Below are 26,510 nucleotides of genomic sequence, written 5' to 3' on the forward strand. Positions count from 1 at the left end.
AGCATTTAGGCCAGTTGGTCTCCCCAGTGCTAAAGATTCAATGTAAACATTGCAGTTGAGCTCCCAGTCTAGGAGCATGCGCCAGCTTTGTGCCTCTTTCGAATGAGGGGGTAAAGTCTGAGACTCCGCACAAATGTTTTGGTTGACATGACTGATGCTTGAATTACAGGAAATAAAACTGCACAGAGAAACATTCATCCCTCTGAGTCAGTGCCTGCTCTTTGCAGAGAACACCACACAATCCCTTGCACTTTCACCACAACGTTGCAATTTTTAAGAAAGCTTTAAAATATTTATGCCGTTCCTTTTTAATAACCACAACTAAATCTGCATTTAACACACTTTTAAGCAGTGCATTCAAGATCCTAACTACTTACTATTTGTTCTTAAAAAGGTTTACACCCTCCAGTCTTTTGTAATAATTTTCAATCCTTTGTAATAATCTTCAATCCCTGTCCTGTGGTCCTTTAATTCCTGCGCCATCAGAACTGTTTCTCGTTAATGGTAGCATAGTGGTTAGCACAATGCTTTGCAGTACAGGAAGCCCAGGTTCAATTCCCGCTACCGCCTGTAAGGAGTTTGTACGCTGTTCCCATGACCATGTGCTCCAGTTCCCTCCCACAGTCCAGAGAAGTACCGGCTGGTAGGTTAATTGGTGAATATAAATTGTCCCGTGATTAGGGTAGGGTTAAATTGGGGGTTGCTGGGTAGCACGATTCGAAGGGCCTATTGAGTGTTGTGTCTCAATAAGTATTCACCCAAAGAGAACCTGTTGAGGTTTTATACCACACCTCCTCTCAATCTTATTGATTATATTGCAAGCATTTCATCCATCACTGAACATGCTGTTGTGAGCATTCCACAATGGGCTTCTGCTAAAATAGTTTAAATTTCACACTCAGGAACTAAACGGGAGGGAGAGGATTTTTCAGGTCATGTAGAGTGTCCGGTTTAATAACTGTTCCTGGGAATTGGGTAGAACAAATTTGAGTCATGTACCTGCAGCTAAATAGGAAACAATTTAGTTTCTGAGTGGAAGGATAATAGGATCAAGTTGTTCCGCAGGCACTTGGGCACTTGTCCCATTTCTATACTGGTTTGATGGTATATCCTGGTCTGCTGCTAGAAGTGGATCTGAAGGATGTTAGCAGGGCTGAACATCTTGAGTTATCAGGAGAGACTGGATAGGCTGGGGCCGTTTTCCCTGGAGCATTGGAGGCTGAAAGGTGACCTTGTGCTAAAAAAAAACAAGAAGGGGGCAGATACAGTACTGTGCAAAAGTCTTAGGCGCATAGTATATGGCTCGGGTGCCTGTGACTTTTGCACAGTGCTGTATTTGTCAATGTGGAGCAGAGAGCATTTTGTATATCTGGTAAGAACAATGGATGTTGGGAATAGCAAGAGAGTGGTGTGGGACAGGTGGCAGAGAAAGAGTGCCAGGAGCGGGTAGGTGGTGCGGGTACAGACACACCCAGCCCTGAGACAGCAGGCAAGGTCATTTGATTCCAAACAATTGGTTTATTATTCATTGCAGAATGTCTCCCTGGTGCTTCCCACTCCCTCCCTTCTCCCTACCCCTTTTCCCAACCATGATTCCCCTCACCCTGCCCCCTTCCCACTCTCAGTCTACAATAGAGACCCATATCAGAATCAGGCTTATCATCGTTGACATATGTCATGAAATTCGATAGTTTTGCAGCAGCAGCAGTATAGTGCAGTACATAAAATTACTACAGTACTGTGCAAAGGACTTGGGTACCCTAGCTATATAAATGTGCTTAAGGCTTTTGCAAAGTACTGTAAGTGAAAGATCAGTCTTTTACCCAGGGTAGGGGAGTCTAAAGCTCGAGGGCATAAAAGTTAAAGGTGAGAGAGGGAAGAATTTGAGGGACAACCTTCTCACACGGGGAGGGGAGAAGGTGGATGATGGTTGCCAGAGGAAGTGGTAGTGGCAGGTAGAAACGCAATTTTTAAAGGTCATTTAGACCGGTATGTGGATATGAAAGGTTAGAGGGATATGGGGCAAACACAGGCAATTGGGACTAACTCAGGTAGGCATCTTGAGTCAGGATAGGCAAGTTGTGCTGAAGGCCCTAACACTGATAAAAGTGCAAGGGTGTTTCTCTCAGCTGTCCTTTTAAATATTAATGACTCAGCCAACATGACTGTAAAATGAGCAGTCTTGCTGTGGTTCCATTGCTGTTTTGTGGCAGCTTGCTCATGCATCCAATCACAAACATGAAAAAAATCTGTAGATGCAGGAAATCCAAAGCAACACACTCAAGATGTTGGAGGAACTCAGCAGGCCAGGCAGCATCTATGGAAAAGAGTACAGTCGCCGTTTCAGGCCGAGACCCTTTGGCCTGATTGCGGAAGGGTATCAACCCAAAATAGTGACTGTACTCTTTTTCCGTAGATGCTGCCTGGCCTGCTGACTTTCCAGCGTTTTGTGTGTCATGCATCCTCTAATTTTCATTTCCTGTGGAGTCCTGAGCTCCTGAATACCCTGCAGCAAACTTAGTCGAATAGACTGAGGGAAGGGATGGAACAGGGCAAGTTAAGTTTTCTGGGTTAAGTGGGGATGGTGGTGGAATTGAGGCCACAGAATTGGCAAGGCACACAATGAGTAGAAGTGGTCCATATTCTGTACAACAGCGGTCCCCAACCTCGGGGCCGCAGACCGATACGTTGCCATGAAGAACGAAGTGGTGCAACGGTGGTTGGAACGCACCCAGCACATCTTTAAGAAAAAAGCTGAAATAAACAAGCTAATTAATTAGGTGCCGCCCGGCATGTAAATGTCGGCCCAGACCAGAGGCAACGTAATCGGTAATCATCTATGATCTGGGCCGACGTTTACGTGCCAGGTGGCACCTAATTAATTAGCTTGTTTATTTTGGCTTTTTTCTTAAAGATGTGCTGGGTATGTTCCGACTACCGCTGCACCATTGCATTCTTCACGGCAATGTATCGGTCCACGGCCCGGAGGATGGGGACCACTGCTATGCAGGACAAGAAACCCTCTTATGTCCTACAAAAGTCCTTTGACCCGAGTTTTTCTGAGCCCTTTTGGATTTGGTTGCTTAATAAACTTGCAGCGTTACATTTGCAAACACGAGGAAATCTGCAGATGCTGGAAATTCAAGCAACACACATAAAATGCTGGTGGAACGCAGCAGGCCAGGCCTGACGAAGGGTCTCGGCCCGAAACATCGACTGTACCTCTTCCTATAGATGCTGCCTGACCTGCTGCGTTCCACCAGCATTTTATGAGCGTTACATTTGGGTGATTTTCTAATTAGTTGGCTTGTTTTCAAATACATACAGGAACAACAATCAAAGACACATGTGAGTACAGAAGGGTAGTCTTCTCCAAAGGATATTGTACAACTATTAAATCCAGGGCAGATGTAGCGAGAGCATTACTAGTGTTCCGGTTCGGCTGTTATAAATTTAGTTGGAAATTATATCTGCTGCAGTATCTTCAGACTGGATTATTTCATTATTGTGTATCTGCAAGGTTTTCATAATCCACCTTGAAAATTTTTTGAGTTTTGTTTGATATTCAGAGATAACTGTCTGCATAAAAGTCACAGTGTTAAGTGCAGTGAGAATGGCTCTTGTCATCTGTGGAACAGATGGGAATGGGGAAAAAATCTTCTCCCATTTGACAATATTGTTGCCAGCATCAACAAAGAAGGAATGTTGTTGCCGTCCATGAAGAAGTCTGCAGATTTTCTGTCCAACCGGAAGAACGATGTGCACAGGAGGGGCTAAATACCTCAATACCCCCACCTCCACTGAGGCTGTAGATTTGAAGTTGTCCACTGATACTGACAGAACTCAAGCTGAAAGAGATTCGATAATCCTGTATAGGCGGGACCTTGTTTAAAGTAAGGAATGATTGAAATTAACTGGAATTTTATCACAGGTTGTATGACGCGTAAGTTTGAATGGGTAGCTAGTTTCCTTTCTGTTTTGAGGCTTTCCTCTATATGGTAAAATGGACGGTGGTGTACACACACGATGCTAGAATTTATAATTCTTCAATAGCTTTCTTCCTGTTAAGTCCCAGGAACTGCTGTTTTATGACTTCACGTGTTTTGTATGTTGAGGAACAGAATGCTTTTTCTCTCCAGCTAGGAAACATCATTACATCTAACTGATAAGCACAGAAGGGGTTTATAAGGTATTTTCCATTCTTGGTCGCTTCTGTCTCCAGCATTCAAATAATTGTCTTATTTCCTTTTGTGTTTTTTTATGGCAAGTTTGTCTTTCTCGTTCAGAACTGTATGTAAAGATCACCAGGTATAAACGTTGAGAATGTGGGCAATAGGAAGATAATTGATATTCTTTGACAAAAAGCATTAAGTTTATTATTGGTGTATTATAGATGTGAAAATGTATCTGTTGTGATCGGTCCTGCAGGCTGTTAGTTGTAACAAGGCCATTCAGATGCTGTTCAGTGTTCATTACTTCCTGTTCTCCTCCTTCCAATGTTACAGATTGGGAAGATGGTAACTGCTCAGATCGCACAATTAGTCATGACAGCAAGTCTGCTGCTGTTTACCATTGCTACTCTCTCGAGCAAAGAGCAGCTTTTGCCCATGTGCAGCTGAATATAGAAGTCCTAAGGTTGCTGTTGGTGATGAAGCACATATTCACAAGGTGTGTTAGCAGGTTCCTCCGTATCAGTGAAGCGAAGTCAGTTGAATTGATGTGAGTTTCTGGTGTATACCATGTGGTCCCTTTATAAGATATCCGGAAAATCTCATGCTGAGCAGCATCATTTCAGGGGGAGGAGAAGATGGCGGCGCGACACAGCGCGCGCGGCCTCTCCAGTGATGAATATCTGTAATCTGTCAAGTAGGAGGCCGTGCACAATTCTTTTTTTTTTTTTTTTCTTTCTTTTTTTTTTAAATTTTTAAACGCTTCACGAATTTGCGTGTCATCCTTGCGCAGGGGCCATGCTAATCTTCTCTGTATCGTTCCAATTTTAGTATATGTGCTGCCGAAGCGAGCACGCACAATTCTGATTTGATGGAGGCAGACGTGAGAGCACGGAGGAACATCTGGTGAAACTTCTGAAATGCCTGTTTCCCTGCCGCTGCTACTGTGTGATCCAAAATCTCCAGAGGGGAAGACCCTGAATCCTTGGCTTTGCCTGTTGCTTGGCGGCCGGGGTCAGGGTCGAAGCACTCGGCAGAGATGGTCCTCGGTGTTGGAGGGCTGGTCTGAGGCTCGAAGTTTTCAGACAGTCTTAGAGTCGGACTATGATTGGGTGCTTCCAGGATGCTGCATCGACAAGTTGGCTGCGCTGGAAGCTCATGGCAGGGAGAGTTTTTTCCTTCTACCATCTGCGTGAGATGTTGGGGCTATCGGGACTTTGAGACTTTTTTTTTACAGTGCCCATGGTCTGCTTTTATCAAATTACGGTATTGCTTTGCACTGTTGTAACTATATGTTATAATTATGTGGTTTTTGTCAGTTTTAGTCTTGATCTGTCTTGTGTTTCTGTGATATCATACCGGAGGAACATAGTATCCTTTTTTTAATGCATGCATTTCTAAATGACAATAAACGAGGACTGAGTGTCCTCATAATCTAATTTAATCATTTAAGTTTTAAGGATGTATTATGCCATAATTACCACTTGCAAACAATTTAACCTTAAATACTAATTTTTGTATGTGTGTTGTATCTTCCTTACTGGATCTTACAGAAGGAATTTAGTAAAATTTATTTATGATATTTCAACTTGAATTTTAATTTTATTATAATTTTGAAAAATATAGTCAAAGGATGTTGAACACCTTCTCAAAAACCGTTCAGCTGCTCAATAGACCTGGTGAATTCACAGGTTCTGGGCACAAAGGAACCCACAGACCCCGTGACATCAGTAGGCATCAGAAACACCAGGTTCAGGAACAGTTATTATCTTAAATCCATCAGGCTCCTGAACCAGTGTGGATAATTTCAGTTGCACTACTCTAAACTGATTCTTTGAGCTACAGGCTCACTTTCGATCATGTTCCCTGTATTATTTTTATCTGCACAACTTGTCGACTTTTGCTCATTGGTTGTTTGTCAGTCTTTGTTTATGTATAGTTTTTTGCAAAATTCTGTTGTATTCTTTTCCTGCAGATGCTTGCAAGAAAATGAATCTCAAGGTAGTATATGGTGATGTGTAGGTACTTCGGTAATAAATTCATTTTGAACTTTGAACTCACTGCAAATTTGAGCAGTTGGCTTCAGCCCAACTCCCGTCTTGGATGCCAGCTGTCAATTCATCACTTTCTCTGACCATTGAGACGATTGACAAGTTGAAGCCTAATGAACATTGAGCCATCCTTCCAAGGCCACACTCGTCTCACTAAGATAGTATGCTATCACCTCATCAGTCCGCTCCTCTGACTTTGATTCAGCCTGTCTCCTGCTAAAGTGTGACCATTCATTGTTTTTTGCTAGACATTTCATAAACTTCATTTACAAACCCACTGTAAGTTTCCTAGTTTACACCAAGTTTCATTACAGGTGATCCCTCTACTTGCTAAGCAACTTCTCTTCGTTTTAGGCCAGGCAGCATCTCTAGGAAGAGGTACAGTCAACGTTTCAGGCCGAGACCCTTCGTCAGGACTAACTGAAAGAAGAACTAGTAAGAAATTTCAAATCTCCAGCAACTTCGATGAGTTCACCAGCAACTTTGATATGTGTTGCTTGAAATTCCAGCATCTGCAGATTTCCTTGTGTTTGCATTTTTAAATTCTCTTCCATTTTGCCAGTATTGTTAAAATGTACCATTGCCATTGTGTTCCTTTATCTCTATATCTCTTGAGCTCTTGGGTCCTCCGATTTGAATGGGAGCTTGATTTCCATTTGTAGTTGTTCATCTGTGGACAACATCTAAGAATCAGTTGTCCGTCTGTGACATTGGTTTGACTTGTTTGCTCTTTCCCCTTGTACTTTTTGTTTCTTCTGGGAGTAGAGGGCTTGCTCAGCCTGACCTGTTGGGCATGTCATCCTGCTCTTGCAGTTTTTTGTCTGTTTGTCTGTCTGTCGACAGTACTCCCATTCACTCATTGACCAGAGAAACTTGTTTACTGCTTATCTCCATAGTTGCCCTAGTTTTACCCTGTCAGAGATATCACCTTCCCTGCAGAGACTAGCCTCCCAGCAGTTTAACCTGCAACATGTTTCTCAGTTGCAATTCTGCTGAAGGTTCTTCAACTTGAAACTGTAAGTATGTAAACACAAAAAAATCCAGAGTGACATATACAGAATGTGGAATAACTCAGCAAGTCAGACAACATCTATGGAAAGGAATAAACATTTGACGTTTTGGGCCGATTCCTGATGAAGGGTGTCAGTCCGAACCATTGGCTGTTTATTCCTTTCCTTAGAAATGAGCTCCTCCAGCATTTTGTATGTGTTATCTTCAGTCTGTTCTTCTTCACACAGATGTGGCCTAACAAGAGGAATATTTCTAGCAAGTTTCTGTTTTTGTTTCAGGATTCCAGCATCTTTCTTTTATTTTGTTCATTCTGTAATCCTCCAACTGACCTTTTATGGAGTCATATTAAAAGTGGATTCGCATACAATGGCTTCTGTACTTTCAGCAATCAAAGCCATAAAATCTGGAAATCTCTCCCCATCCCTCTGACTCTGCCTCTGTCTTCTTGAAATCTTCCTCTGGTGAAGTATTTGGTCGCCTGCCCTCTTTAGCTCCATCAAACAACACTGAAGGCTGTAGCATCTCAGCCAATACACCACAGCAAATTCCTAGTACATGTAAATGTACAGGGCAAATCCTTCATTTGGTAATTGGCTTGATTGAAATTCAGCGTTTCTTGTACTGTATTTTTTTTAACAAATATTCAAAAGCAATTGAATTCTTATCGAGAAGATTGTCTAATCACAGACTTCATTTTTTTTCTCTATTTTGAAATAAATGTAAAGAATGAAATTACATGTAAATACAATCTAAATTGGCATTATCAAATGGGTGGTTGTGTATTCAATTCTTGACGTTATTTCCATCGTGGAGCATTTTACATTGTGCTTCACTTTATGCAGATTGTAATATACTTTGCACAGTGTTTACCTACTAAGTGAGTATTCTAAGGATTTAATAATGTACAATGTTGAGGAAATTCCCATAAACAGGATTACAGACAAGAAGGATGTGAGCCAGGGTTCATCTTTGATAATTGAGCATTAACCTGATCAATATTATCATCAGCAGTGAGAATAACACTGTTATCAAAACTTCAGGCTTTACTGTTATGCACAGTTTATATAGTTTGAAGAAAAAAGAAGGCGTGGACCACCTTGGATAGAACTATGTGATTGTTTCAGCTGACGTTGTAGTTGGACAGCAACTATATACAGGGGAACCATTTTCTAAGCATTTGATTGAAGATATTGTCATGATGTCTTAAATTGGAACTTTTATGTGTTGTCTCATAACCCTGCGCTGTAAATTACAATAATCCATCTTTGACATGGAATGTGTTTTACTAAGAATTGACACCAGGCCTCATGAGGAGATATTAGGTGACACAGAGCTCGCTCACATTGGCCTAAGGAAGTGTTTGGAAGGGGGAGGTTTCTGTCATGATCTGAATCCCAGCTAACTTGTGACTCCACTGCTGCATAAGTCAACTTTTGGGAAACATGAGAAGTTTCCTGTGGGTTATAAGTATATAAGTAGCTACATAAGTAAAGAATGGGCGAAGCCAGGGAGGGAACTGTGCACTAAATTTCAAACTAAAAATTGAGACACTGCTTGACGATAAACATTGCAATTCAGGGAACGTGGAGTTGATGGGTGAGAGTTGAGATACAAGTAGGAAGAATTTTGGATAAACTTGATGCACACAAAATGTTGGAGGAACTCAGCAGGTCAGTCAGCTTCTATGGAAAGGAAAAAACAATCAATGTTATTGGGAGCATCGGATACAGTAGAAGACTCCAACAGATTTGCAGGTGAAGTATTGCCTCACCTGGAAGGACTGTTTGGGGCCCTTGAATGGAGGTAAGGGATAAAGTAAATGGCAAGTGTAGCACATCTTCTGCATGCCAGGATAAGTGTGAGGAGGGACAAATAGACAAGGTAATCACAGAGAGGGTGGGGCAGTGGAGGTAAAATATGTTTGATGGTAGGATCCCATGGAAGATGGTTCAAAGTTCAAAGTAAAATTTATTATCTTGAGTACATACATGTCACCACATACAACCTCTGAGATTCTTTTTCCTGCAGGCATACTTAACAAATCTATGGAACATTAACTATAAACAGCATCAATGAGCAATAAACTGCAATTGCAAGCATAAATAAATAGCAATAAGTATGGAGTATGAAATAACAAGATACAGTCCTTAAAGTGATTCCATCATTTGTGGGATCACCAGAAATAGAATGAATACATTTATCCCCTTTTGTTGAAGAGCCTGTTGGTTGAGGGGTCGTAACTGTTCTTGAACCTGGTGGTGCGAGTCCTGAGGCACCAGTACCTTCTACATGATGGCAGCAGCGAGAAAAGAGCATGGCCTGGATGGTGAGGATCTTTGATGTTGGATGCTGCTTTTCTACTGCAACATTTCATGTAGATGTGTGCAATGGTTGGGAGAGGTTTGCTTTTGATGTACTGGGCCGAATTCACTACCTTTTGCAGGATTTTCCACTCAGGGGCATTGACGTTCCCATACTAGTCATACCAGTCAGCACACTTCTATAGTAGTTTGCACAGACATTTGAAGAAGTAGAGACGTTGTCATATTTTCTTTGCAATTATATTTATATGATGGGTCCAGGGCAGATCCTCTGAGAAAGTGTCACCCAGGATTTTAAGGTTACTGACCGTCTCTACCTCTGGTCTTCCGATGATCCTCCAGAGATCATGGACCTCTGGTTTCCTTCTTCTGAGGTCTATAATTAGGTCCTTGGTCATTGATATTGAGTGAGAGGTTGTTGTTATTACACCACTCAGCCAAATTCTCAATCTCGCTCCTGTATGCTGATTCATCACCACCTTTGATATAACCCACAACAGTGGTGTCATCAAACTTGTATATGGTATTGGAGCTTTACTTAGCCACACAGTCATAGGTCCAACAGGGGACTAAGCACACATCCCTGTGGTACTCCTATGCTGATGGAGATTGTGGAAGAGATGTTTTTGCCAATCCGAACCAACTGGTATCTGCAAGTGAGGAAATTCAGGATCCAATTGCACAAGGGGTACGGAGGCCCAGATCTTGGAGTTTACCGATTAGTTTTGAGGGGATGATGGTATTAAATGTTGAGCTGTAATTGATAAAAAAAAAGCACCCTGATGTATGCGTCTTTGCTGTCCAGATGTTCCAGAGTTGTGTGAAGAGCCAATGAGATAGCATCTGCTGTAGACCTGTTGCTTGGCAGGCAAATTGGAGCAGATCCATGTTGCCACTTAGGCTGGAGCTGATAAGCTCTCAGAATACTTGGTCATTATTGATGTAAGTGCCTCTGAGTGATGGGCGTTGAGGCAGGTCGAAACGCCCCTCTTGGGCATGGTATGATTGAAGCCTGCTTGAAGTAGATGGATACCACACACTGCCGGAGCGAGAGGTTAAAGACATTCGTGAACACACCAGCCAGTTGGTCAGCACAGGTCTTCAGTACTTGCCCAGGTACTCTGTCTGAACCGGATGCTTTCCTTGGCCCTTGAAGGCAGCACGTCATCTTCAGATCTAAGACCAAAGGATCATCGGGAGATGTGGGGGTGTGCGGTGGTTCCTCCCTATTCTGATGGTCAAAGTGCGCATAGAAGGCATTGAGCTCATTCGGAGGCAAAGCTCTGCTGTCCCCTATGTCGTAAGATTTAACTTTGTAGGAGGTTACGGCATTCAAACCCTGTCACAGCTGTTGAGCATCCCCCGTTGATTCCAGTCATAGGCTCTCCTTATCGTAGTGTAGTAATCGTCAGGTGTGTTGGGACCTCTGGTGCAACAGGTTATGTGCTGGTGATAATTGAGTCGGGTTTCCTTCAAACAGGCCTGGTTGAAGTCACCAACTATAATTTGAAATGCGTTGGGACGGGCTATTTCTTGCTTGTTGACAACATTCGGCAGTGTCGCGAGTGTTAGCTTTTAATCGACTGTTGATGGTATATGCAGGCAGGATCATGGATGAGACGCCTGAGGCAAATAGAATGGTCTACATTTAATCGTCAGGTGTTCTGAGTCAGGGGAACAAGAAGCTGACATAACCTCAATGTCAGTGCACCAACTAGAATTGATGAAGAAGCACATGCTGCCACCTTTTTCCTTCCCAGAGTTTGCAGTTCGATCTATTCTGAAAATCGTAAAACCTTCCTGTTGGATAAATCCGTTGGGTATATTCGCAATTAACCAAGTTTCAATGCAACTAACAATTGAGATCTGCCTCATCTGCCTCTGATACAGCAGCCTTGCCCCAGGATTGTCAGCCTTGTTTTCCAGTGACTGCACATTTTTTAGATTAAATTATGAGGACACGCAGTCTTCTTTTATTGTCATTTAGTAATACATGCATTAAGAAATGATACAATGTTCCTCCAGTGTGATTTCACAGAAACACAAGACAGACCAAGACTGAAAAACTGACAAAAACCACATAATTATAACATATAGTTACAACAGTGCAAGCAATGCCGTAATTTGATAGAAGAACAGACCATGGGCACGGTAAAAAAAAGTCTCAAAGACTCTCGAAAGTCCCAACATCTCACACAGACGGTAGAAGGAAGAAAACTCTCCCTGCCATGAGCTTCCAGTGCCGCAAACTTGCCGATACAGCATCCTGGAAGCACCCGACCACAGTCCGACTCTCAGTCTGTCCGAAAACTTCGAGCCTCCGACCAGCCTTCCGACACAGAGCACCGAGCACCATCTCTGCCGAGCGCTTCGACCCCAACCCCAGCCACCAGCAACAGGCAAAGCTGAGGATTTGGAGCCTTCCCCTCCGGAGATTCTCGATCGCACAGTAGCAGCGGCAGCGAACTGGGCATTTCAGAAGTTTCTCCAGATGTTCCTCCGTGCTTCTCATGTCTGCCTCCATCAAATCAGGATTGTGCATGGCCCCTATTTAACAAATACGATATCATTTCACCGGAGAGGCTGCGCGTGCTGCGTCGTGTTGCGTCGCCATCTTCTCCTCCCTCCTCTCTCCTGAATTTGCCAAAAAGATGCTCAGTAGAGGAGGCCTCGTCCCTCTGCACTTCATCCTGGTTAGAATTCCGCCTTTTGCTGTGCTTTCCACCTTGACGCTGACCCTTAAAGGCACAGCGCTTAACTGCTCCGTATTTAACCATCGATCATAAGATCTGTAGATCATTGATGTAATTTTATAGTCTGCTGTTAAGAGGAAATTTGCATGCTGCAGATTGCAGCAAAAGTAATTCAAAAGAAGTATATTTATGGGGAAAAGTGGTACACTTTTCTGCAGCCCGCAGAGAGTGGCCGATGTACACCAGGGCCATCTAGAACATCATGGTGGAAGTTGCAGAGAATGTGATGCAGAGGCTCACTGTGTGGTAGGTGAAGGCCAGGAACTCCATCCTTGTGAAGGCAGCACGGAGATGGAGTAAGGGCAGATGTGTAGCAAATGGAGAAGATATGGGTGATGGCAGCATCAATGGTGGAAGAAGGGAAACATCTCTGATGTTCTGGATTGGAAGGCCTCATCCTGGGAACAGATGTGGCAGAGATGAAGGAACTGAGAAAAGGGAATGGCATTTTTACAGATGACAGGGAAGAAGTATAGTCAAGGTAGCTGTGAGAGTTGGTAGGTTCATAAAGGATATTGATAGACAGATTGTCTCCAGAGATGAAGACAGAGAAATCAAGAAAAGGGAGAGAGGTGTCAGAAATGGACCAAGTGATTTTATAGGCAGGGTCGAAGTTGGAGTAAAAGTTGATGAAATTGACAAAGTTTTGTGCTACCTTACCTATTTTTCCTTTGCCTAAGTGTCCTTTATCAGTTTTTGCAAAAGAGCTTCTGTGCCTCTCAAAGTAGAGTCATTAAAGAAATATTGGCAGAATTTTGCAAAAACATCCGGTCACAATTGAAGAAGCTAAGACCGAACTTAAGTGTCACAGACTACACTAGACAACAAAGATTTTGCTTCCTGAATACCTTTAGGTGTATCTTATCAATTTTGGACTACTGATCACGAAAATCACCATGAAATTTCCCTATCACACACCATTTTTTAATAAACTTATGTTTATTATTTCAATTCATAATTCAAATCAATTAAAATGTTGCCTACAATGTAAGCTGGAAAGTTTCCTATCTTGTCCAGGCATGCTTGGGCACGCTTAGGCGGTGTGGCTGCTGCATGGCAGGACAGGTTTTAGTAATAATTATTGGGTTCGGGACTGTAAGGATGGAATTTGCTATCACTAGGCACAAAAATTTCTATAAAGAATTTTGATATTTGAGACAGATGCTTCCCAGAATAACTGATGCCAAGATTAAGGAAAGCATTTTTGTTGGTTCACAAATCAAACAGGTCATCAATGATAGGCAATTTGAAGAATTTCTAGTGGGACCAGAGAAGATCACATGGAAGGCATTCAAAGAAGTTGTTGAAATTTTTCTCGGCATCTACAGAGCACTAAACTACATGCAGCTGGTTGACAGCATGCTTTGAGCATATAAAACCATGAAATGCAACATGTCACTATAGATTCATTTTCTGCGCTCCCATTTTGACTTCTTCCATGCAAATCTTGGTGCTGTTAGTGACTAGCATGATGAAAGGTCTCACCAGGACATTGCGGTCATGGAGAAAAGATACCAGGGCAACTGGAATCCATCAACGCTGGCGAATTATTGTTGGACACTTAAGCGAAAAGCGATGACACTGAGTACAAATGAAAATCATTAACAAAATATTTTTACCTCAGTTGAACTATTGCAAAGTATCAGCACCATTATGCAATTAAACACATTATATTCAATAAAAGTTAATTTATTGTTTCTCCAAATTCCTCCATGATACAAGTAGTCTGAAATTATATTTGTATTCATCTTCAAGCAGCCTATCATAAACAAAAAAAGATATTCTGAGGAAGCAACACTTTTGAAAAAATTTGTTGTCCAGTGCTGTTCAAATGAGTGTGATTGATTGAAAATGTCTGAAGATGGTTGCATTTACCTAGTTGACCAGTCCTTCAGCAACAATAAGGAGGGCAAAGTGAGAAGGTATGTATTGATCTTCAGAAAGGGTAAATTAATATCTGTGGAATGATTCCAAATCTTTTACTCAGTTTTTATTTTTCCCATTATCCTGGCTAGTTAATTTCATAGTTATTTTAGATTGTGCAGAGTCAGACCCAGGAGTAATAATATTGGTCTGTTGAGAGACCTAGACGCAGCAGGAATACAATATGAATTTTAATGTGCTAAATAGGCTAATTGTTATCCCTGAGCAACCCAGTCTTAAAATGTATGCTTCTGGTTCTCCAGGGGCTTAGCCTATTTTAGAGAGTGTCCTATGTACCCTCTGATGGAAGCTGAGTTGAAGGTCCAAAGACTTGTCAAAGAGAATGTATTGTCTTTTGGAACTTATCAATTTTTTTACCAGTTAATACTTTCTTTGTGAGCGAGTTAATACGCTGTAAAATTGTGCTTTGTCTGCGTCAACATAGTGTATCCACTAAAGACTAATCTTTACGACAAACCTGTGAAATTGGTGTTGTTTTTTAATTAATGGTGCTGGTTTATTAACAGGTACCAAGATACTGTGAAAAGCTTTAGTTTTGCGTGCCATCAAGGCAGATCTTGCTGCACCTAATTATACTGAGGCGGTAACAAGAAAACAAAATCGAGAATATGGTAAATCCGAGAAAACTTGCGGATGCTGGAAATCCAAAGCACCACACACAATATGCTGGTGGAACTCAGCTGGTCAGGCAGCATCTGTGGAAATAAATAAACATTCGACGTTTCGAGCTGAGACCCTTCTTCAGGACTCCTGAACAGAGTCACAACCCGAAAGGTCGACTGTTTATCAATTTCCATAGATGCTGCCTGACCGGCTGAGTTCCACCAGCATCTTGTGTGTGTTTCTTGAGAATATGGTGTTACAGTTACAGAGTGCAGCCCAGGAAAGTAAAATGTGCAAGAGTCACAATGAGGCAGATTGAGAGATCAGTTTCTGCCTTGAGAAGTCTGTTCAAGAGTCAGATAACAGCCAATGAGAGAGGGAGAAGAAAGAATGACTAGGGTGGGAGGTGTCCTTGATTACGTTAGCTGCATTGCAGAGGCGGCGGGATGTGGGCGGAGTCGGTGAAGGAGTGGTTGCTTTGCATGATGACTGTATTCACAACTCTCCGCAATTTTTCTTCTGATTTTCAGTGGACCAACCCATCTGCATCCAGACAGGATGCTTTCTGTGTGCAACGATAAAACTTAGTAAGAGTAATTGGAGATGTGCCAAGTTTCCATAGCCTTCTGAGGAAGTAGAGGTGTTGGTGAGCTTTCTTGACCGGGATGTCAACAGGGTTGGATCATGACAGGCTACAGTGCCTAGTAAAAGTATTCAGTCCTCAACCCTTTGTTCACATAAATGGGTTTTGCAACCAGGGATTTTGATCAATTTAACTGAGAATTTTTATTTGTGTATCACGTGCTCCTTTTTTTCCACATTAGAGCTCCCGAAAGAAACTGGGGAAGTTAAAAATGCAAAAACTGAAATATCAGCAGTTCATCGCCCTTTGCTGGGAACTTAGTTGAATCACCTCTCGTAGCTATAACTGCTAGTACTCTTTTTAGATAAGTCTCAATTAGCGTTTCACAATGTGATGGAGCAAGATTTGCCCAATTCTCCTTGCAAAATTACTCAAGCTGTGCTATGTTGGTTGGGGAGCGGCAGTGGACAGCAGTCTTGAGGTCTTGCTCGGAATGTTTGATCGAGTTAAGGTCAGGACCCTGACTGGGCCTCTCAAGAACATCAGTTTTCTTCATTTGAAGCCATTCCATGATTGCTCTGGCTGTGTTCTTTGGGTCGTTGTCCTGTTGAAACATGAACTTCCTCCCCAATTTAAGCTTTCTGGCAGAGGCTAGCCAGTTTTTAACCAGGGTCTCTCTGTATTTAGTAGCATTCATATTCCCATCAATCCTGACCAGATTTCCAGACCCCTCTGCTGAAAAGCATCCCCATAGTGTGATGCTACCTCCACCATACTTTACAATAGGGGTGGTGTTACCAGGCTGATGTGCAGTTTATTAGATTTATGCCACATGTATCGCTTAGTGTTATGGCCAAAATATTCAACTTGACTCTCATCCGACCACAAGAACTTCCTCTGCATCTTTACAATGTCTTCTAAGTGATGCTTTGCACAGACTTTACGGGCAAGGATAGCTTTTGATTAGCGATAGATGTGGCGTCAGTCCAATACTGCACATCAGACTTGCTGTACAGTAAAATTCAAGTCAATTTTGTTTTGTGAAATCAACACTATTATTCAGTTGTTTACATGTATTCATTCGTGCTGGCACGTGGCCAAGTGGTTAAGGTGTCGGTCTAGTGATCTGAAGGTCGCTAGTTCGAGTCTCAGTTGAGGCAGCGTGTTGTGTCCTTGAGCAAGGCACTGTGACGATACCGGTGCCAAGCTGTATCGGCACTAGTGCCCTTCCCTTGGACAACATCAGTGGCATGGAGAGGGGAGACTTGCCGCTTGGACTTGCAACTACCAGTCTTCCATACAACCCTGACCAGGCCTGCGCCCTGGAAACCTTCCAAGGTGCAAATCCATGGTCTCACGGGACTAATGGATGCCTATTATTATTACATGTATTTAGATGCTGGAAGGTTCAATCTGTCTTCCTTATGTTATTCATTCTTTGGACAGTATAATTCCTTGGTCCCACCTGTGTCTTATTGCTCACTTGTCCCTCGGTTTAATGGGTCATAAAGTCCTGCATAAGGCACCAGCAGTCAATTTAATCCCAGTTGATTCTTGAACTGGATGCAAACAGTTAGATTTTTTGAAAGCTGCAGAAAATTGAGAAAAGCAGAAGTCTTATCAGTGTCACAGTGGGCTTCCTTGTATTTCATCTTCCTAACTTTTTTTGTTAAACATAGTATCACCTAGAAATTTTTCGTTTTGTACTAATGTCAAGATGAGGGTTTGATTCAGATTTCCTGTTGGTAATTAAAAATATTAAATAGAATGAATGTGGAAAATAAATTTAGTTGGACTAAAAGTACTGATTTTCTTTAGGCTGTTTTGGATTTTGTCTTCGTTAATGGTTTGGGCTAATTGGCATACAGCGAACATATTGGATATGTCCATTTGTGTACCATCAAAAGACTTGCATTTTCACTGTACCTGTAACAGTTTCAGGAAGTTTCAAACTGTGGCAAGCTGAAAACAAAGCCTCATTGAGAACAAGAAGCATTTAAAAATATTGTGCAGAGGATCGTCACAGTTATAATGGAAAAAATAACAAAAAAAATTCAGCTTGAAGCAAAATAGCGAAAATTTATTCAAAGTATAGACATTAGATAAATGGATGTGCTACAGCGTAACATATACTATTTCTGACCAGTGTATGATTTGCTTTAATCTCAACTTTCATAACTTTTCACATTATTTAGGTGATTCTAAGATATTGAAGTAATACGGATGGTACCCGCTCAGTTTTGAAGACAAACTCTGTAATAGGGAGGTCATATCAGATTAAGTAAGACTTTAAATCCTTTGGTTGGCAGGTGGTAGCTTTTGTTGTTCATTGTTAGTGTTTTTCTTCCAACGACATACCCTCATCTTCGGAGTTTGCAAATTCATTGATTTTCCTCAGTGTTTTATTTTGCATCAGTTTTATTAGATTATTCAGAAAGTCTGCTGACCTCTTTGTTGAAATGGATCAGTTGGTTGTTCTTGATTCCTGGGAACAGGCATTAGTTTGGTCATGTTGTGCAATGAAGTTGCTGCTTTGATTTTGGGACAGACTGATACCTGCATCTTGTATCTATGGAAAAGAGCACTGTTTGACATTTTGGGCCAAGACCTTCCCTCAGCCCGAAAAGTCGACTGTACTCTTTTCCATAGATACTGCCTGGCCTGCTGAGTTCCACCAGCATATTTTGTGTGTGTTGCTTGGATTTCCAACATCTGCCGATTTTCTCTTGTTTGTGATTGGACTGATATCTGATGTTCATTTCTATCCCTTTTCAATTAGTCTACTTTCCATTTATTTCCAGCACTCTTACAGGAACTATGTTGCAATATGCATGGGAGTTTGTGTCTCTTGTGCATATTGACTGTGTGTGTGTACGTGTACGTGCGACCACACAATTGTATTCAGGTCACCATCGTTCTTAACCTATTTCTACCAACATATTAGAAGTGAATACTGTGCATAGGCTGAAGGCTGAAATTTTTAGGATCTCCTGGCAAAAGGCAACTTACTTCAAAAGGTTCTCATTATTATGTTCCCAGAAGTAAATGAGTCACAAGGAGATGTGTTGCTTTAGCTGGGTAGAAGAAAAAAACTTTCCTTTGGTGCACAACCCAGGAACTGGGTTTCCGCTATTCATGATGTCAGAAAACACACAAAGTATGTGGAAATCTGGGACTCAAGCTGTTGAGGATCAGGATCATCTTAATATATCAAAACTAAGGCTGTTATTTTTGTATGAGATATTTTTGAAGATTAGGAAACAAACCAGATGTACAGATTTGAGATATAGATCAGCCATATCTAATGGACATGGCCTGACATAATGGGATATTGAATGCCACTTCCTGTTATTGTTTTACCAACAAAGATCCAAGAATCACTTCCCATGGCAATTTGGCATAAAGATGTTAGAAGCATTACATAAAGCATTTCTGAGTACTGAGCCGTTATGTAGCATAAATTGTGCTTGTGACAGTAAGGCCTGTGCTTTGTCACTTACTTCTGGGGGAGAAACTTCAGCCATTGCTCATACTCCGGAAAAAGTCCGTGCTGAAAGTTTGTTTGTTTGTTCATTAATTTAGAGATGCCCTGCTATACAGGCCATTCTGGCCCAACAAGCAGCACCATACATCAACCCACCTATTTAGCCCTAGCCTAATCACAGGCCAACTTACAGTGACCAATTAACCTCCTAACCGTAACATCTTTGGAATGTGGGAGGAAACTGGAGTATCTTCATGGAAACGTATTGAGAATAAATTGTGATCATCTCTGGATGGAAAAACCAAAGGTGCAAATATTTAATACTTTCATGATCACAGAACCTTGCAGACTCTGGCTAGCTAATAATGTACTTGGGAGCTAGGGCAGAGACTATGGGCATAGAAGTAGAACTAACAGGTTTCCCACCTCCAGAGAATTAAATGCTGAAGTAATACTCAAATAAAACTACTGCTATGATTGGGAGCCAATCTGACCACACTGGGATTCAATAAACAATAAATTGATAGTGGTAAGATTGTTTTATTGTTATCTATTGAGAGGTAAATATTTGCCAGGACTGTGGGTGAACTCCTCTGCACTTTGTTACATAATGCCTTGGGACCTTCCTCAACTTGAAACGTGGCAAGTTGCTGCAGATCCTTTGGTGTAATACATATCCTAACTTTAAATAAATTTAGGAATTGAGTCTGAAAAATAGCAAAGAATTTCAAACAGTTCTCAACTATCTGAATAATTCTTCCTCTCAGTTGTAAATGGTCAGCCTTTTATCATCCCCTAGATTAGACATTTGAGTCCAAGGAAACAGTTTATCAACTTTTACCGTGTCAGTCACTCTGAGAATGTTATATTTCAATGAGTCTATATCTCATCCTTCAGTGTTCCAGTGAGTATAGGCACAACCTAATCAATCTCTCCTTCACTAGATTGATTTCTGAGGTGAAAGGAATCCCATCTCAGAATTCAATCTCATGAATTTCCACTGTATCATCTCAGGTGTGATCTCATGAAAGTCTTGAACAATTCCAACAAAACCTAATTTTGCATTCCACCTTTACCACAATTCATGCCAACATATTTCCCTATTTGCTTGTTGTAGTTGTATACTCATTTGGTGTTTTTCATACTCACACCACAAGATTTCTCTGTGCACCAGTAATTATAGATTTCTCAGTGTTTAAAATATGTTCTGTCTACCAAATTTTCAAGGGTGCAGCTCTCCCTCCGCACTGTTAACCTTATCCATGTGCTCAGATACCTGAAGCAGGCATTGAACCTGTGACCTTCTGACTCAAAGATAAGAACATGTTCATTGGCCTATAGCCTAATGGACTCTGTTTATCTGCCCTAGCACTTGATGCTGGAATTCATTATTATGGCTTGCATATAATGACTTGAGCTCCATAACACAGGAAGATGCATTTCTGTCACGTTGTAGCCAGGGAGAGGGGGATAAAGAGCCAAGGAAAAGAAGAGATGTTTTGACCCATAACTAGGTCCATAACTTTGTACTTGTAAGTTTTTATAATTTCAGAGATCATAGAGTGTGCACACGGGTAGTCTGAAGCCTTCTTTAATCTGATTCCACAATAATCAGGTGTAAATATGTGTTTTTGTTTATGTAAATAATCAATTGTCGGTTCTTTTTGAGGTACTCTTCTCTAGATTGAATCTGCTTTTATGAAAAGAATATGGCAAGGAAGTCCAAAATTATTGTATTGTTGTCCCAATCAGGGGACTATATATTTGACAGAAACAATCTATGATGTAGGACTAAATCCATTCTTACTGGCCTAATAAAATACTGTTGGCTTTTGAAGGTCATTGGCTTAGTAGGTTATCTTTGTAGATCAGGGAGCTGAAGCAGTGTGCCTACACGATTACAGTGGAATGCAACATTGAAGTCAATGCATGCATCAGGGGCTATCAGCAGCTTCAGGTTAATGCACGAACCTGCTTTCAAACCCTTTCCTGGTAGTCAACTAATTTCTGCAGCACCTTCTATTTTAATTGAAGCATGTTCTTTTGTGCATTTTTAAACATATTTTCCAGATCGTCTTCATGGAGGCACTTCAGTGCTTGGCATGGCAATGCACAAGGCAGAGAAAAAAGAAAAACCTTAGATTGTTAGAGAAAAAAAAACAAATTTCAATCCCTATGTACATATAAGTCACAGCTTGCAAGTGTGTAGAACCTTAATTAATTTGTCTCAAGTAATTTCAATAGACTGTTAACAAACGTGGACAAGCTGTGTTGAAAGCTTTAAGGTCTTAAAGTTTAGAGATGTAGAGAGGTTTAGGAAGTGACTAGACTCTACAGACCAGGCATTTGGGGGCATGGTTATTGTCATTATAATTTTTAAAAATGGAAATCTATAGAAGGCCAAATTAAAGAAGAAGCAGGGATCTTTGAAAGGTATAAGGCTGGTGGTAGTTACAGAGGTGTGAAATTATGAATAGGTTATCTTGCCTCATCTAATAGATTCTAAAAACCTCAACCTCAGCAGTCTTGTAATAGATTGTAACTGTTGTGCCAGAAGTGCTTTAGAAGGTGTGTACTTTCGCTTATTCCTGCTGTCACCTTCTTAAAAATAACTTTCCAGATCCAGCTACTTGCTGGAACCAAACCATGTTCTCAGATTTATTGACCTGTTTATTGACACCAAAGAAGGCCATTCACACTTTGGAAGAGAAATTGTGCATTGTCTCGTATCATTTCTGTATATAACTATGCTGTTTCCACACCCTCAAGTACCTGGACTACCTTATTCAGAAAAATTTGGAATTCACTTCCAGTATTTTTTCAGCTAGAATATTCCAGATGCCAGATGCTGGGGAGGGGGCAGGGTAGGAAGGGACATCTTTTCATCTTTTCTAGAGTTTTACCAATTATTTTGAACCTCTGGCATCTTGTTTTGCCACACCCGCCAGGGGAAATTATTTGTCTCTATTGACTTTATCAAAACCTCTCGCCATCTGAAAATGTTGTATTTTAGAATTGAATTGCCTCAGGATGCACAAATGGTGTTTTATGATATCATATTATTTAATTAGATCCTGCACGCTTGCACCAGAGTGAGATGCAAGTTGACAAACGCAGAGGAAATAAATTTGAATAAATTTGGGTAGGTTTTTGTTTTAGGTAAAATTAGTCCAAATTTAGCATCCATTTTTAGTTTTACTGTGATTAACTGCATTCCTCATTTCTTTTCAGGCTATTGCAACTTCATGCATAGTAATAGTATACTTTGGAATATTGCTTGAGACTTAAGGCATTTCAGAAATACTTAGCAGATTAATGTCACTCGACATAAATTCACTAAACTGCTGCACAGAAGGACGTTCTTCAGTCTGTGGTTGTGCAAATTCCTGGGTCAAATTAACCTTCTCTGCTGCTATCCATCACCCTGTGTATTTCAAATCTCTTGGAAGTTGTTTTCCAGAAGTCCTTGCATGTGCTCACATATTATGAGGATGTTACAAAATAAAGTTACACAAGTCTAAGTTGGCAGAATGTCTTCACCCACGGGGAGGTTAGAGTGTGCGCACTCTGCCACAAGGAACTGCTGAGATAAAAGGCATGGGGTTAGATGTAGGCTGGGAGGAGGTTTGTTTGAAGTTAGTGCTAAGTGACTTGTTCCTGTGATATACCTTCCATGTAATTCCATAAATAAATTGTTCTTATTGAACAGAGTGGTAAAACATACAGGTAGGTGAATTAATGAAACAAGCAGTGACCCTTCCACTTCTCCCTGTTAGAACTGAGCGTATCTGCTGTGAGGAAGTACAACCCCTGGTACGTGGGCAGAGCTCTGTGCACTTTTGAATCTTGAGGTCACGTGGCATCCTTTCCCTTTGCCCCCATAATATATTTTTTAAAAAAAGGATACCTTAAGCAGAGTTACACTGTTAGAGGCTTTGTCTGTGGACAGGGAGTTAAATCAACTCTGCTGTCTTGAGCGGATACTAAAATTTCCATTTTGAAGACGGATAGGGCTATTCTTCCTGAGATTACCTCATTGCTGTGGTAACTTGCTGTGTGCAAGCTGGCTATGATGTTTTCTAAAATAGAACACTTCAGAACTACTGCTGGTTGTGTTGAGGTCATGAAAGAAATTATACAAATTCAATTCAGTCTCTTTCAGGGGAAGACTTTGCAAAATAGAATTGTCAGACTTGTGGGAATCTTTTGTTTCTTGTGCTGAAAGAGAAACGGTAACATGAAGGGAATACAGCTCTATATCAATTTAATTAATGTAGTGAAATGTAAATTTAACACGAGTAATGTTCAGTGGCAGGGGAGGATTCTGCTCATTTGTCCCGTTGACTTTCAAAGTTCAAAAGTTTGAAGTAAATTTATTATGAAAGTACGTACATGTCACCTGATATTTATTTTCTTGCAGGCATACTCAATAAGTCCATAATAGAATCAATGAAAGACCATGTCAAACTGGGTGTACAAGTAGTGTGCAAAAGTCAATGAACTGTGCAAATAAAAAAAAGGAATAATAATAATAAATAAATAAGCAATAAATATCAAGAACATGAGATGAAGATTCCTTGAAAGTGAACCCATAGGTTGTGGGAACATTTCAATCATGGGGCAACTGAAGTTGAGTGAAGCTATCCCCTCTGGTTCAAGAGCCTGATGGCTGAGGGGTAAATAACTGTTCCAGATCCAGGTGGTGTGAGTCCTGAGGCTCCTGTACCATGGCCTGGGTGGTGGGGGTCCGTGATGATGGATGCTGCTTTCCTCTAAAAGCGATTTGTGTAGATGTTCTCAATGGTGGGGATGAGCTCTGTTCCATTTTGGGCTATTTAGGAACTGCACGTGCATGAAACTTAGATTACTGTATTTTAACTTAATGATTGGTCAATTATTTTAGATGGTTTAAATTTGAACTTGAAAGTGGTGTGCTGATTTAAGTAATCGATCATTTAGTCACAGTGCTTCAGAAAACAATGTGCAAATCAGTCATTTTCATTTTGGCAAGTTACTGAATAACTTGCCTGAATGTAGTTAGCTTACTAAAAAGTTCACCAAGGTTGATGGTAGGATTGCTGTTTTCACTGATATCTCTGATGGATTGAAAGGTTCTAGTAATAATTAGAAAAAAATAACTGGAAGAGTAGGGTATAGAATGCATCGGTGATTGGTCACACCGTGTCATAATACCAACGTGTCTGTCGTACACCTGTCTCTTCACCTGGTGGACTCCAAGTCAGACCCAGTCAGATTATCAGAGATCAGTTTTGTGCGGGCGCTCGTGATCACCACTTTAGCTGCCAGCAGTCAACCTGGAGGCAGTCCCTGGATAATGTAAGGAATCCATTCCTGAGAGCTATCCATAAACCGATTTCTCAGCAAGTCAGTAACGTCCGTTTTCTGCAATTACCTATATTGTATGATTCTATATACTGTATACTTACTGTAAACCTTACATTTAATTGAAATATCACTAATGCCAGCCTTAATTCAAGCAGTGGAATATATACTGTATCCTGTCATTAATGAATACCATGAAAAATATTATAATTATCAGCTTGAAAAATGCAGCAAGATCTGCTCGACTTTAAAAAAGGTCTATAATGTAATACTTTTTCCTAAACAGAAGTAGATTGAAATTTGTCTCAGTTTCTGTTCTTTTATGTGTGAATTGAGAAAAGGAACCACTCCAAAGCATTTTGTTGTGGGAGTTTATATTCAGAGTAAATAACAGTTTGCATTTACCTATCTTTGTTCACCTTGAAGTATTGTGCAGAAAGATGTAGTAAAATAAACTACAAAGAAAATGCTTTTTTTAAGATCAGGAAGTAAATGGATTAACTTGAGTTTTGTGAAACAAGCCACTGCAAATGTACTTTGCTGTAAGCACTTTGGGTCATTCTGCAGTCCTGCAATGCATTTTTTCTCTGTCGATTAAGAAGGTTGTTTTCCTCACCTTATTACAAATTTTGCAAGGGCTTCAGCATAAATGTCCTACAGATCGCTAAGGTATTTCTACTCTGCAGTCAGGTATCACCTCACACAATAAATTGTTTCATTCATTTCATCTTTAATTGCAAATTTCCAACAGGCGCAATTAAAACTTCAGCAGGGAGCTTGTGTACTTCTGTGTGAAAGTGTTGAGCATGCATTGAATGTAACAGTACATCTGCAGGCATTGCTTAATATACTGGTTCACCAATATAATTTCAACTCTGTTTTGAAGAAAATTGGCTTCAGATACTTTAATGTGGAGCAGTGACATCTCAGCAGATAAAGATGATCGCAGGAACAACTTAAATACTTTCCACACCTATCAGTTGTAGTAAATACAAGTTGAAATGTACAAATTGAAAAAAGTGAAATTCATTTTGATACTTTTGAATAATTTCCAGCGTGGTCTCTAACTGGCTGCCAAATCAATCACTTCTTAGAAACATCGCACTAGTCCAGAAGGAAGGGTAACTCTTGAGATAAATCAGTAGAGAATTTGAATACAAGTTTAGGACCTTGCAAAGGTTATATTAAAGTGAGAAACAACTCAAAAGTTATAAGAAAAGAATTGTGTTTACATTAAATTACACTTTTGTAGGTAGCAGACTGATTTAAGGTGTTTTCAAACAATTAAGTTTACCTTAAAGAACAGCACCTCATCTTTCACCCAGTTATGTTGCCTTCCAGTCTCAATATTGACTTCTGTAACCTCAGCTGGTTCACAATTCCCTGTCTGTATCAGGACGGCCATATCTGTTGACAGTCATCCATCAGTGGTAAAGGCCCAACTTTTCTCTCTCCATTCGCACATCCCAGCCTGGTGGGCTTGTCCTATTTGTTGCACTTTTATGTTCCTTTGTGCTCTCGCACTCTAATTACTCTAATTTCATAGCTTTTTGCTCTTTGCAACTGCTCCCATTAATCCATCAACTTGCTGGCCTCTACAGCTTATCCTCATGTTAATCAGAGATACTGTAGTCCATTTGTCCAATCCATCATTTCCACACCTTCCCTGTAATTTAAACCAATTTTGTTTCTTATATGCACCTTTGATTACGGATCTTCGACCTGCCACGTCAACTATTTCTCCTTCCATAGATACCAATGGGCCTGCTGTTTCAAGCTGTTCCCATTTTTATTTTAGATTTATAATATCAGCATTTTATTTTTATTTTTCACCAAAAGGAATCATTGCGTTTGGTAAGTGTTCGGTGTTTTAACAATGCTACAGATTTCTACAACAGAAGCCCTAAGTAAACGCCTATCCACGAGTCTGCGGTGAAACATTAGTGAAATCGAAGGCTTACTTTATTTTTGAAAACAGGATGTTGTATTTCATTCAGTCCTTTCTGCATTCAAGTCATATTTCAAGCCAATCTGCTTACCAGAAGCAGCGTCTGAAGTTTAGTCAGCCATGGCAAACTCCCTAGGGTAGTAATATTAGCAGAACAATGATAAGTCTGTCACTGTAAGATCACTGGAAATACAAGAGATTTTGAACCTACACAGCTACAGAATGCTTTTTAATTCAGCACCTTCATTAATTATTGAAGCATTGTTCCTGAGAGAAAGAAATTTGATGCTGTTGCTTTGT

The 26,510-nt window shown here is 40.7% G+C and overlaps 1 protein-coding gene and 1 non-coding gene across 7 annotated transcripts in view; one reads left to right on the top strand and one right to left on the bottom strand.

The window, feature by feature from the left end:
• LOC134359857 (G-protein-signaling modulator 1-like) overlaps positions 1–26,510 on the top strand; it is a 294,482-nt gene that overhangs the window by 209,989 nt on the left and 57,983 nt on the right. The window lies entirely within an intron of this gene.
• LOC134360126 (U6 spliceosomal RNA) lies at positions 4,918–5,024 on the bottom strand. The gene has a single exon (XR_010021266.1). It is a non-coding gene; the product is annotated as a U6 spliceosomal RNA (small nuclear RNA).

The sequence above is a fragment of the Mobula hypostoma genome, chromosome 21 (assembly GCF_963921235.1).
Source record: "Mobula hypostoma chromosome 21, sMobHyp1.1, whole genome shotgun sequence".
Lineage (NCBI taxonomy): Eukaryota > Metazoa > Chordata > Chondrichthyes > Myliobatiformes > Myliobatidae > Mobula > Mobula hypostoma.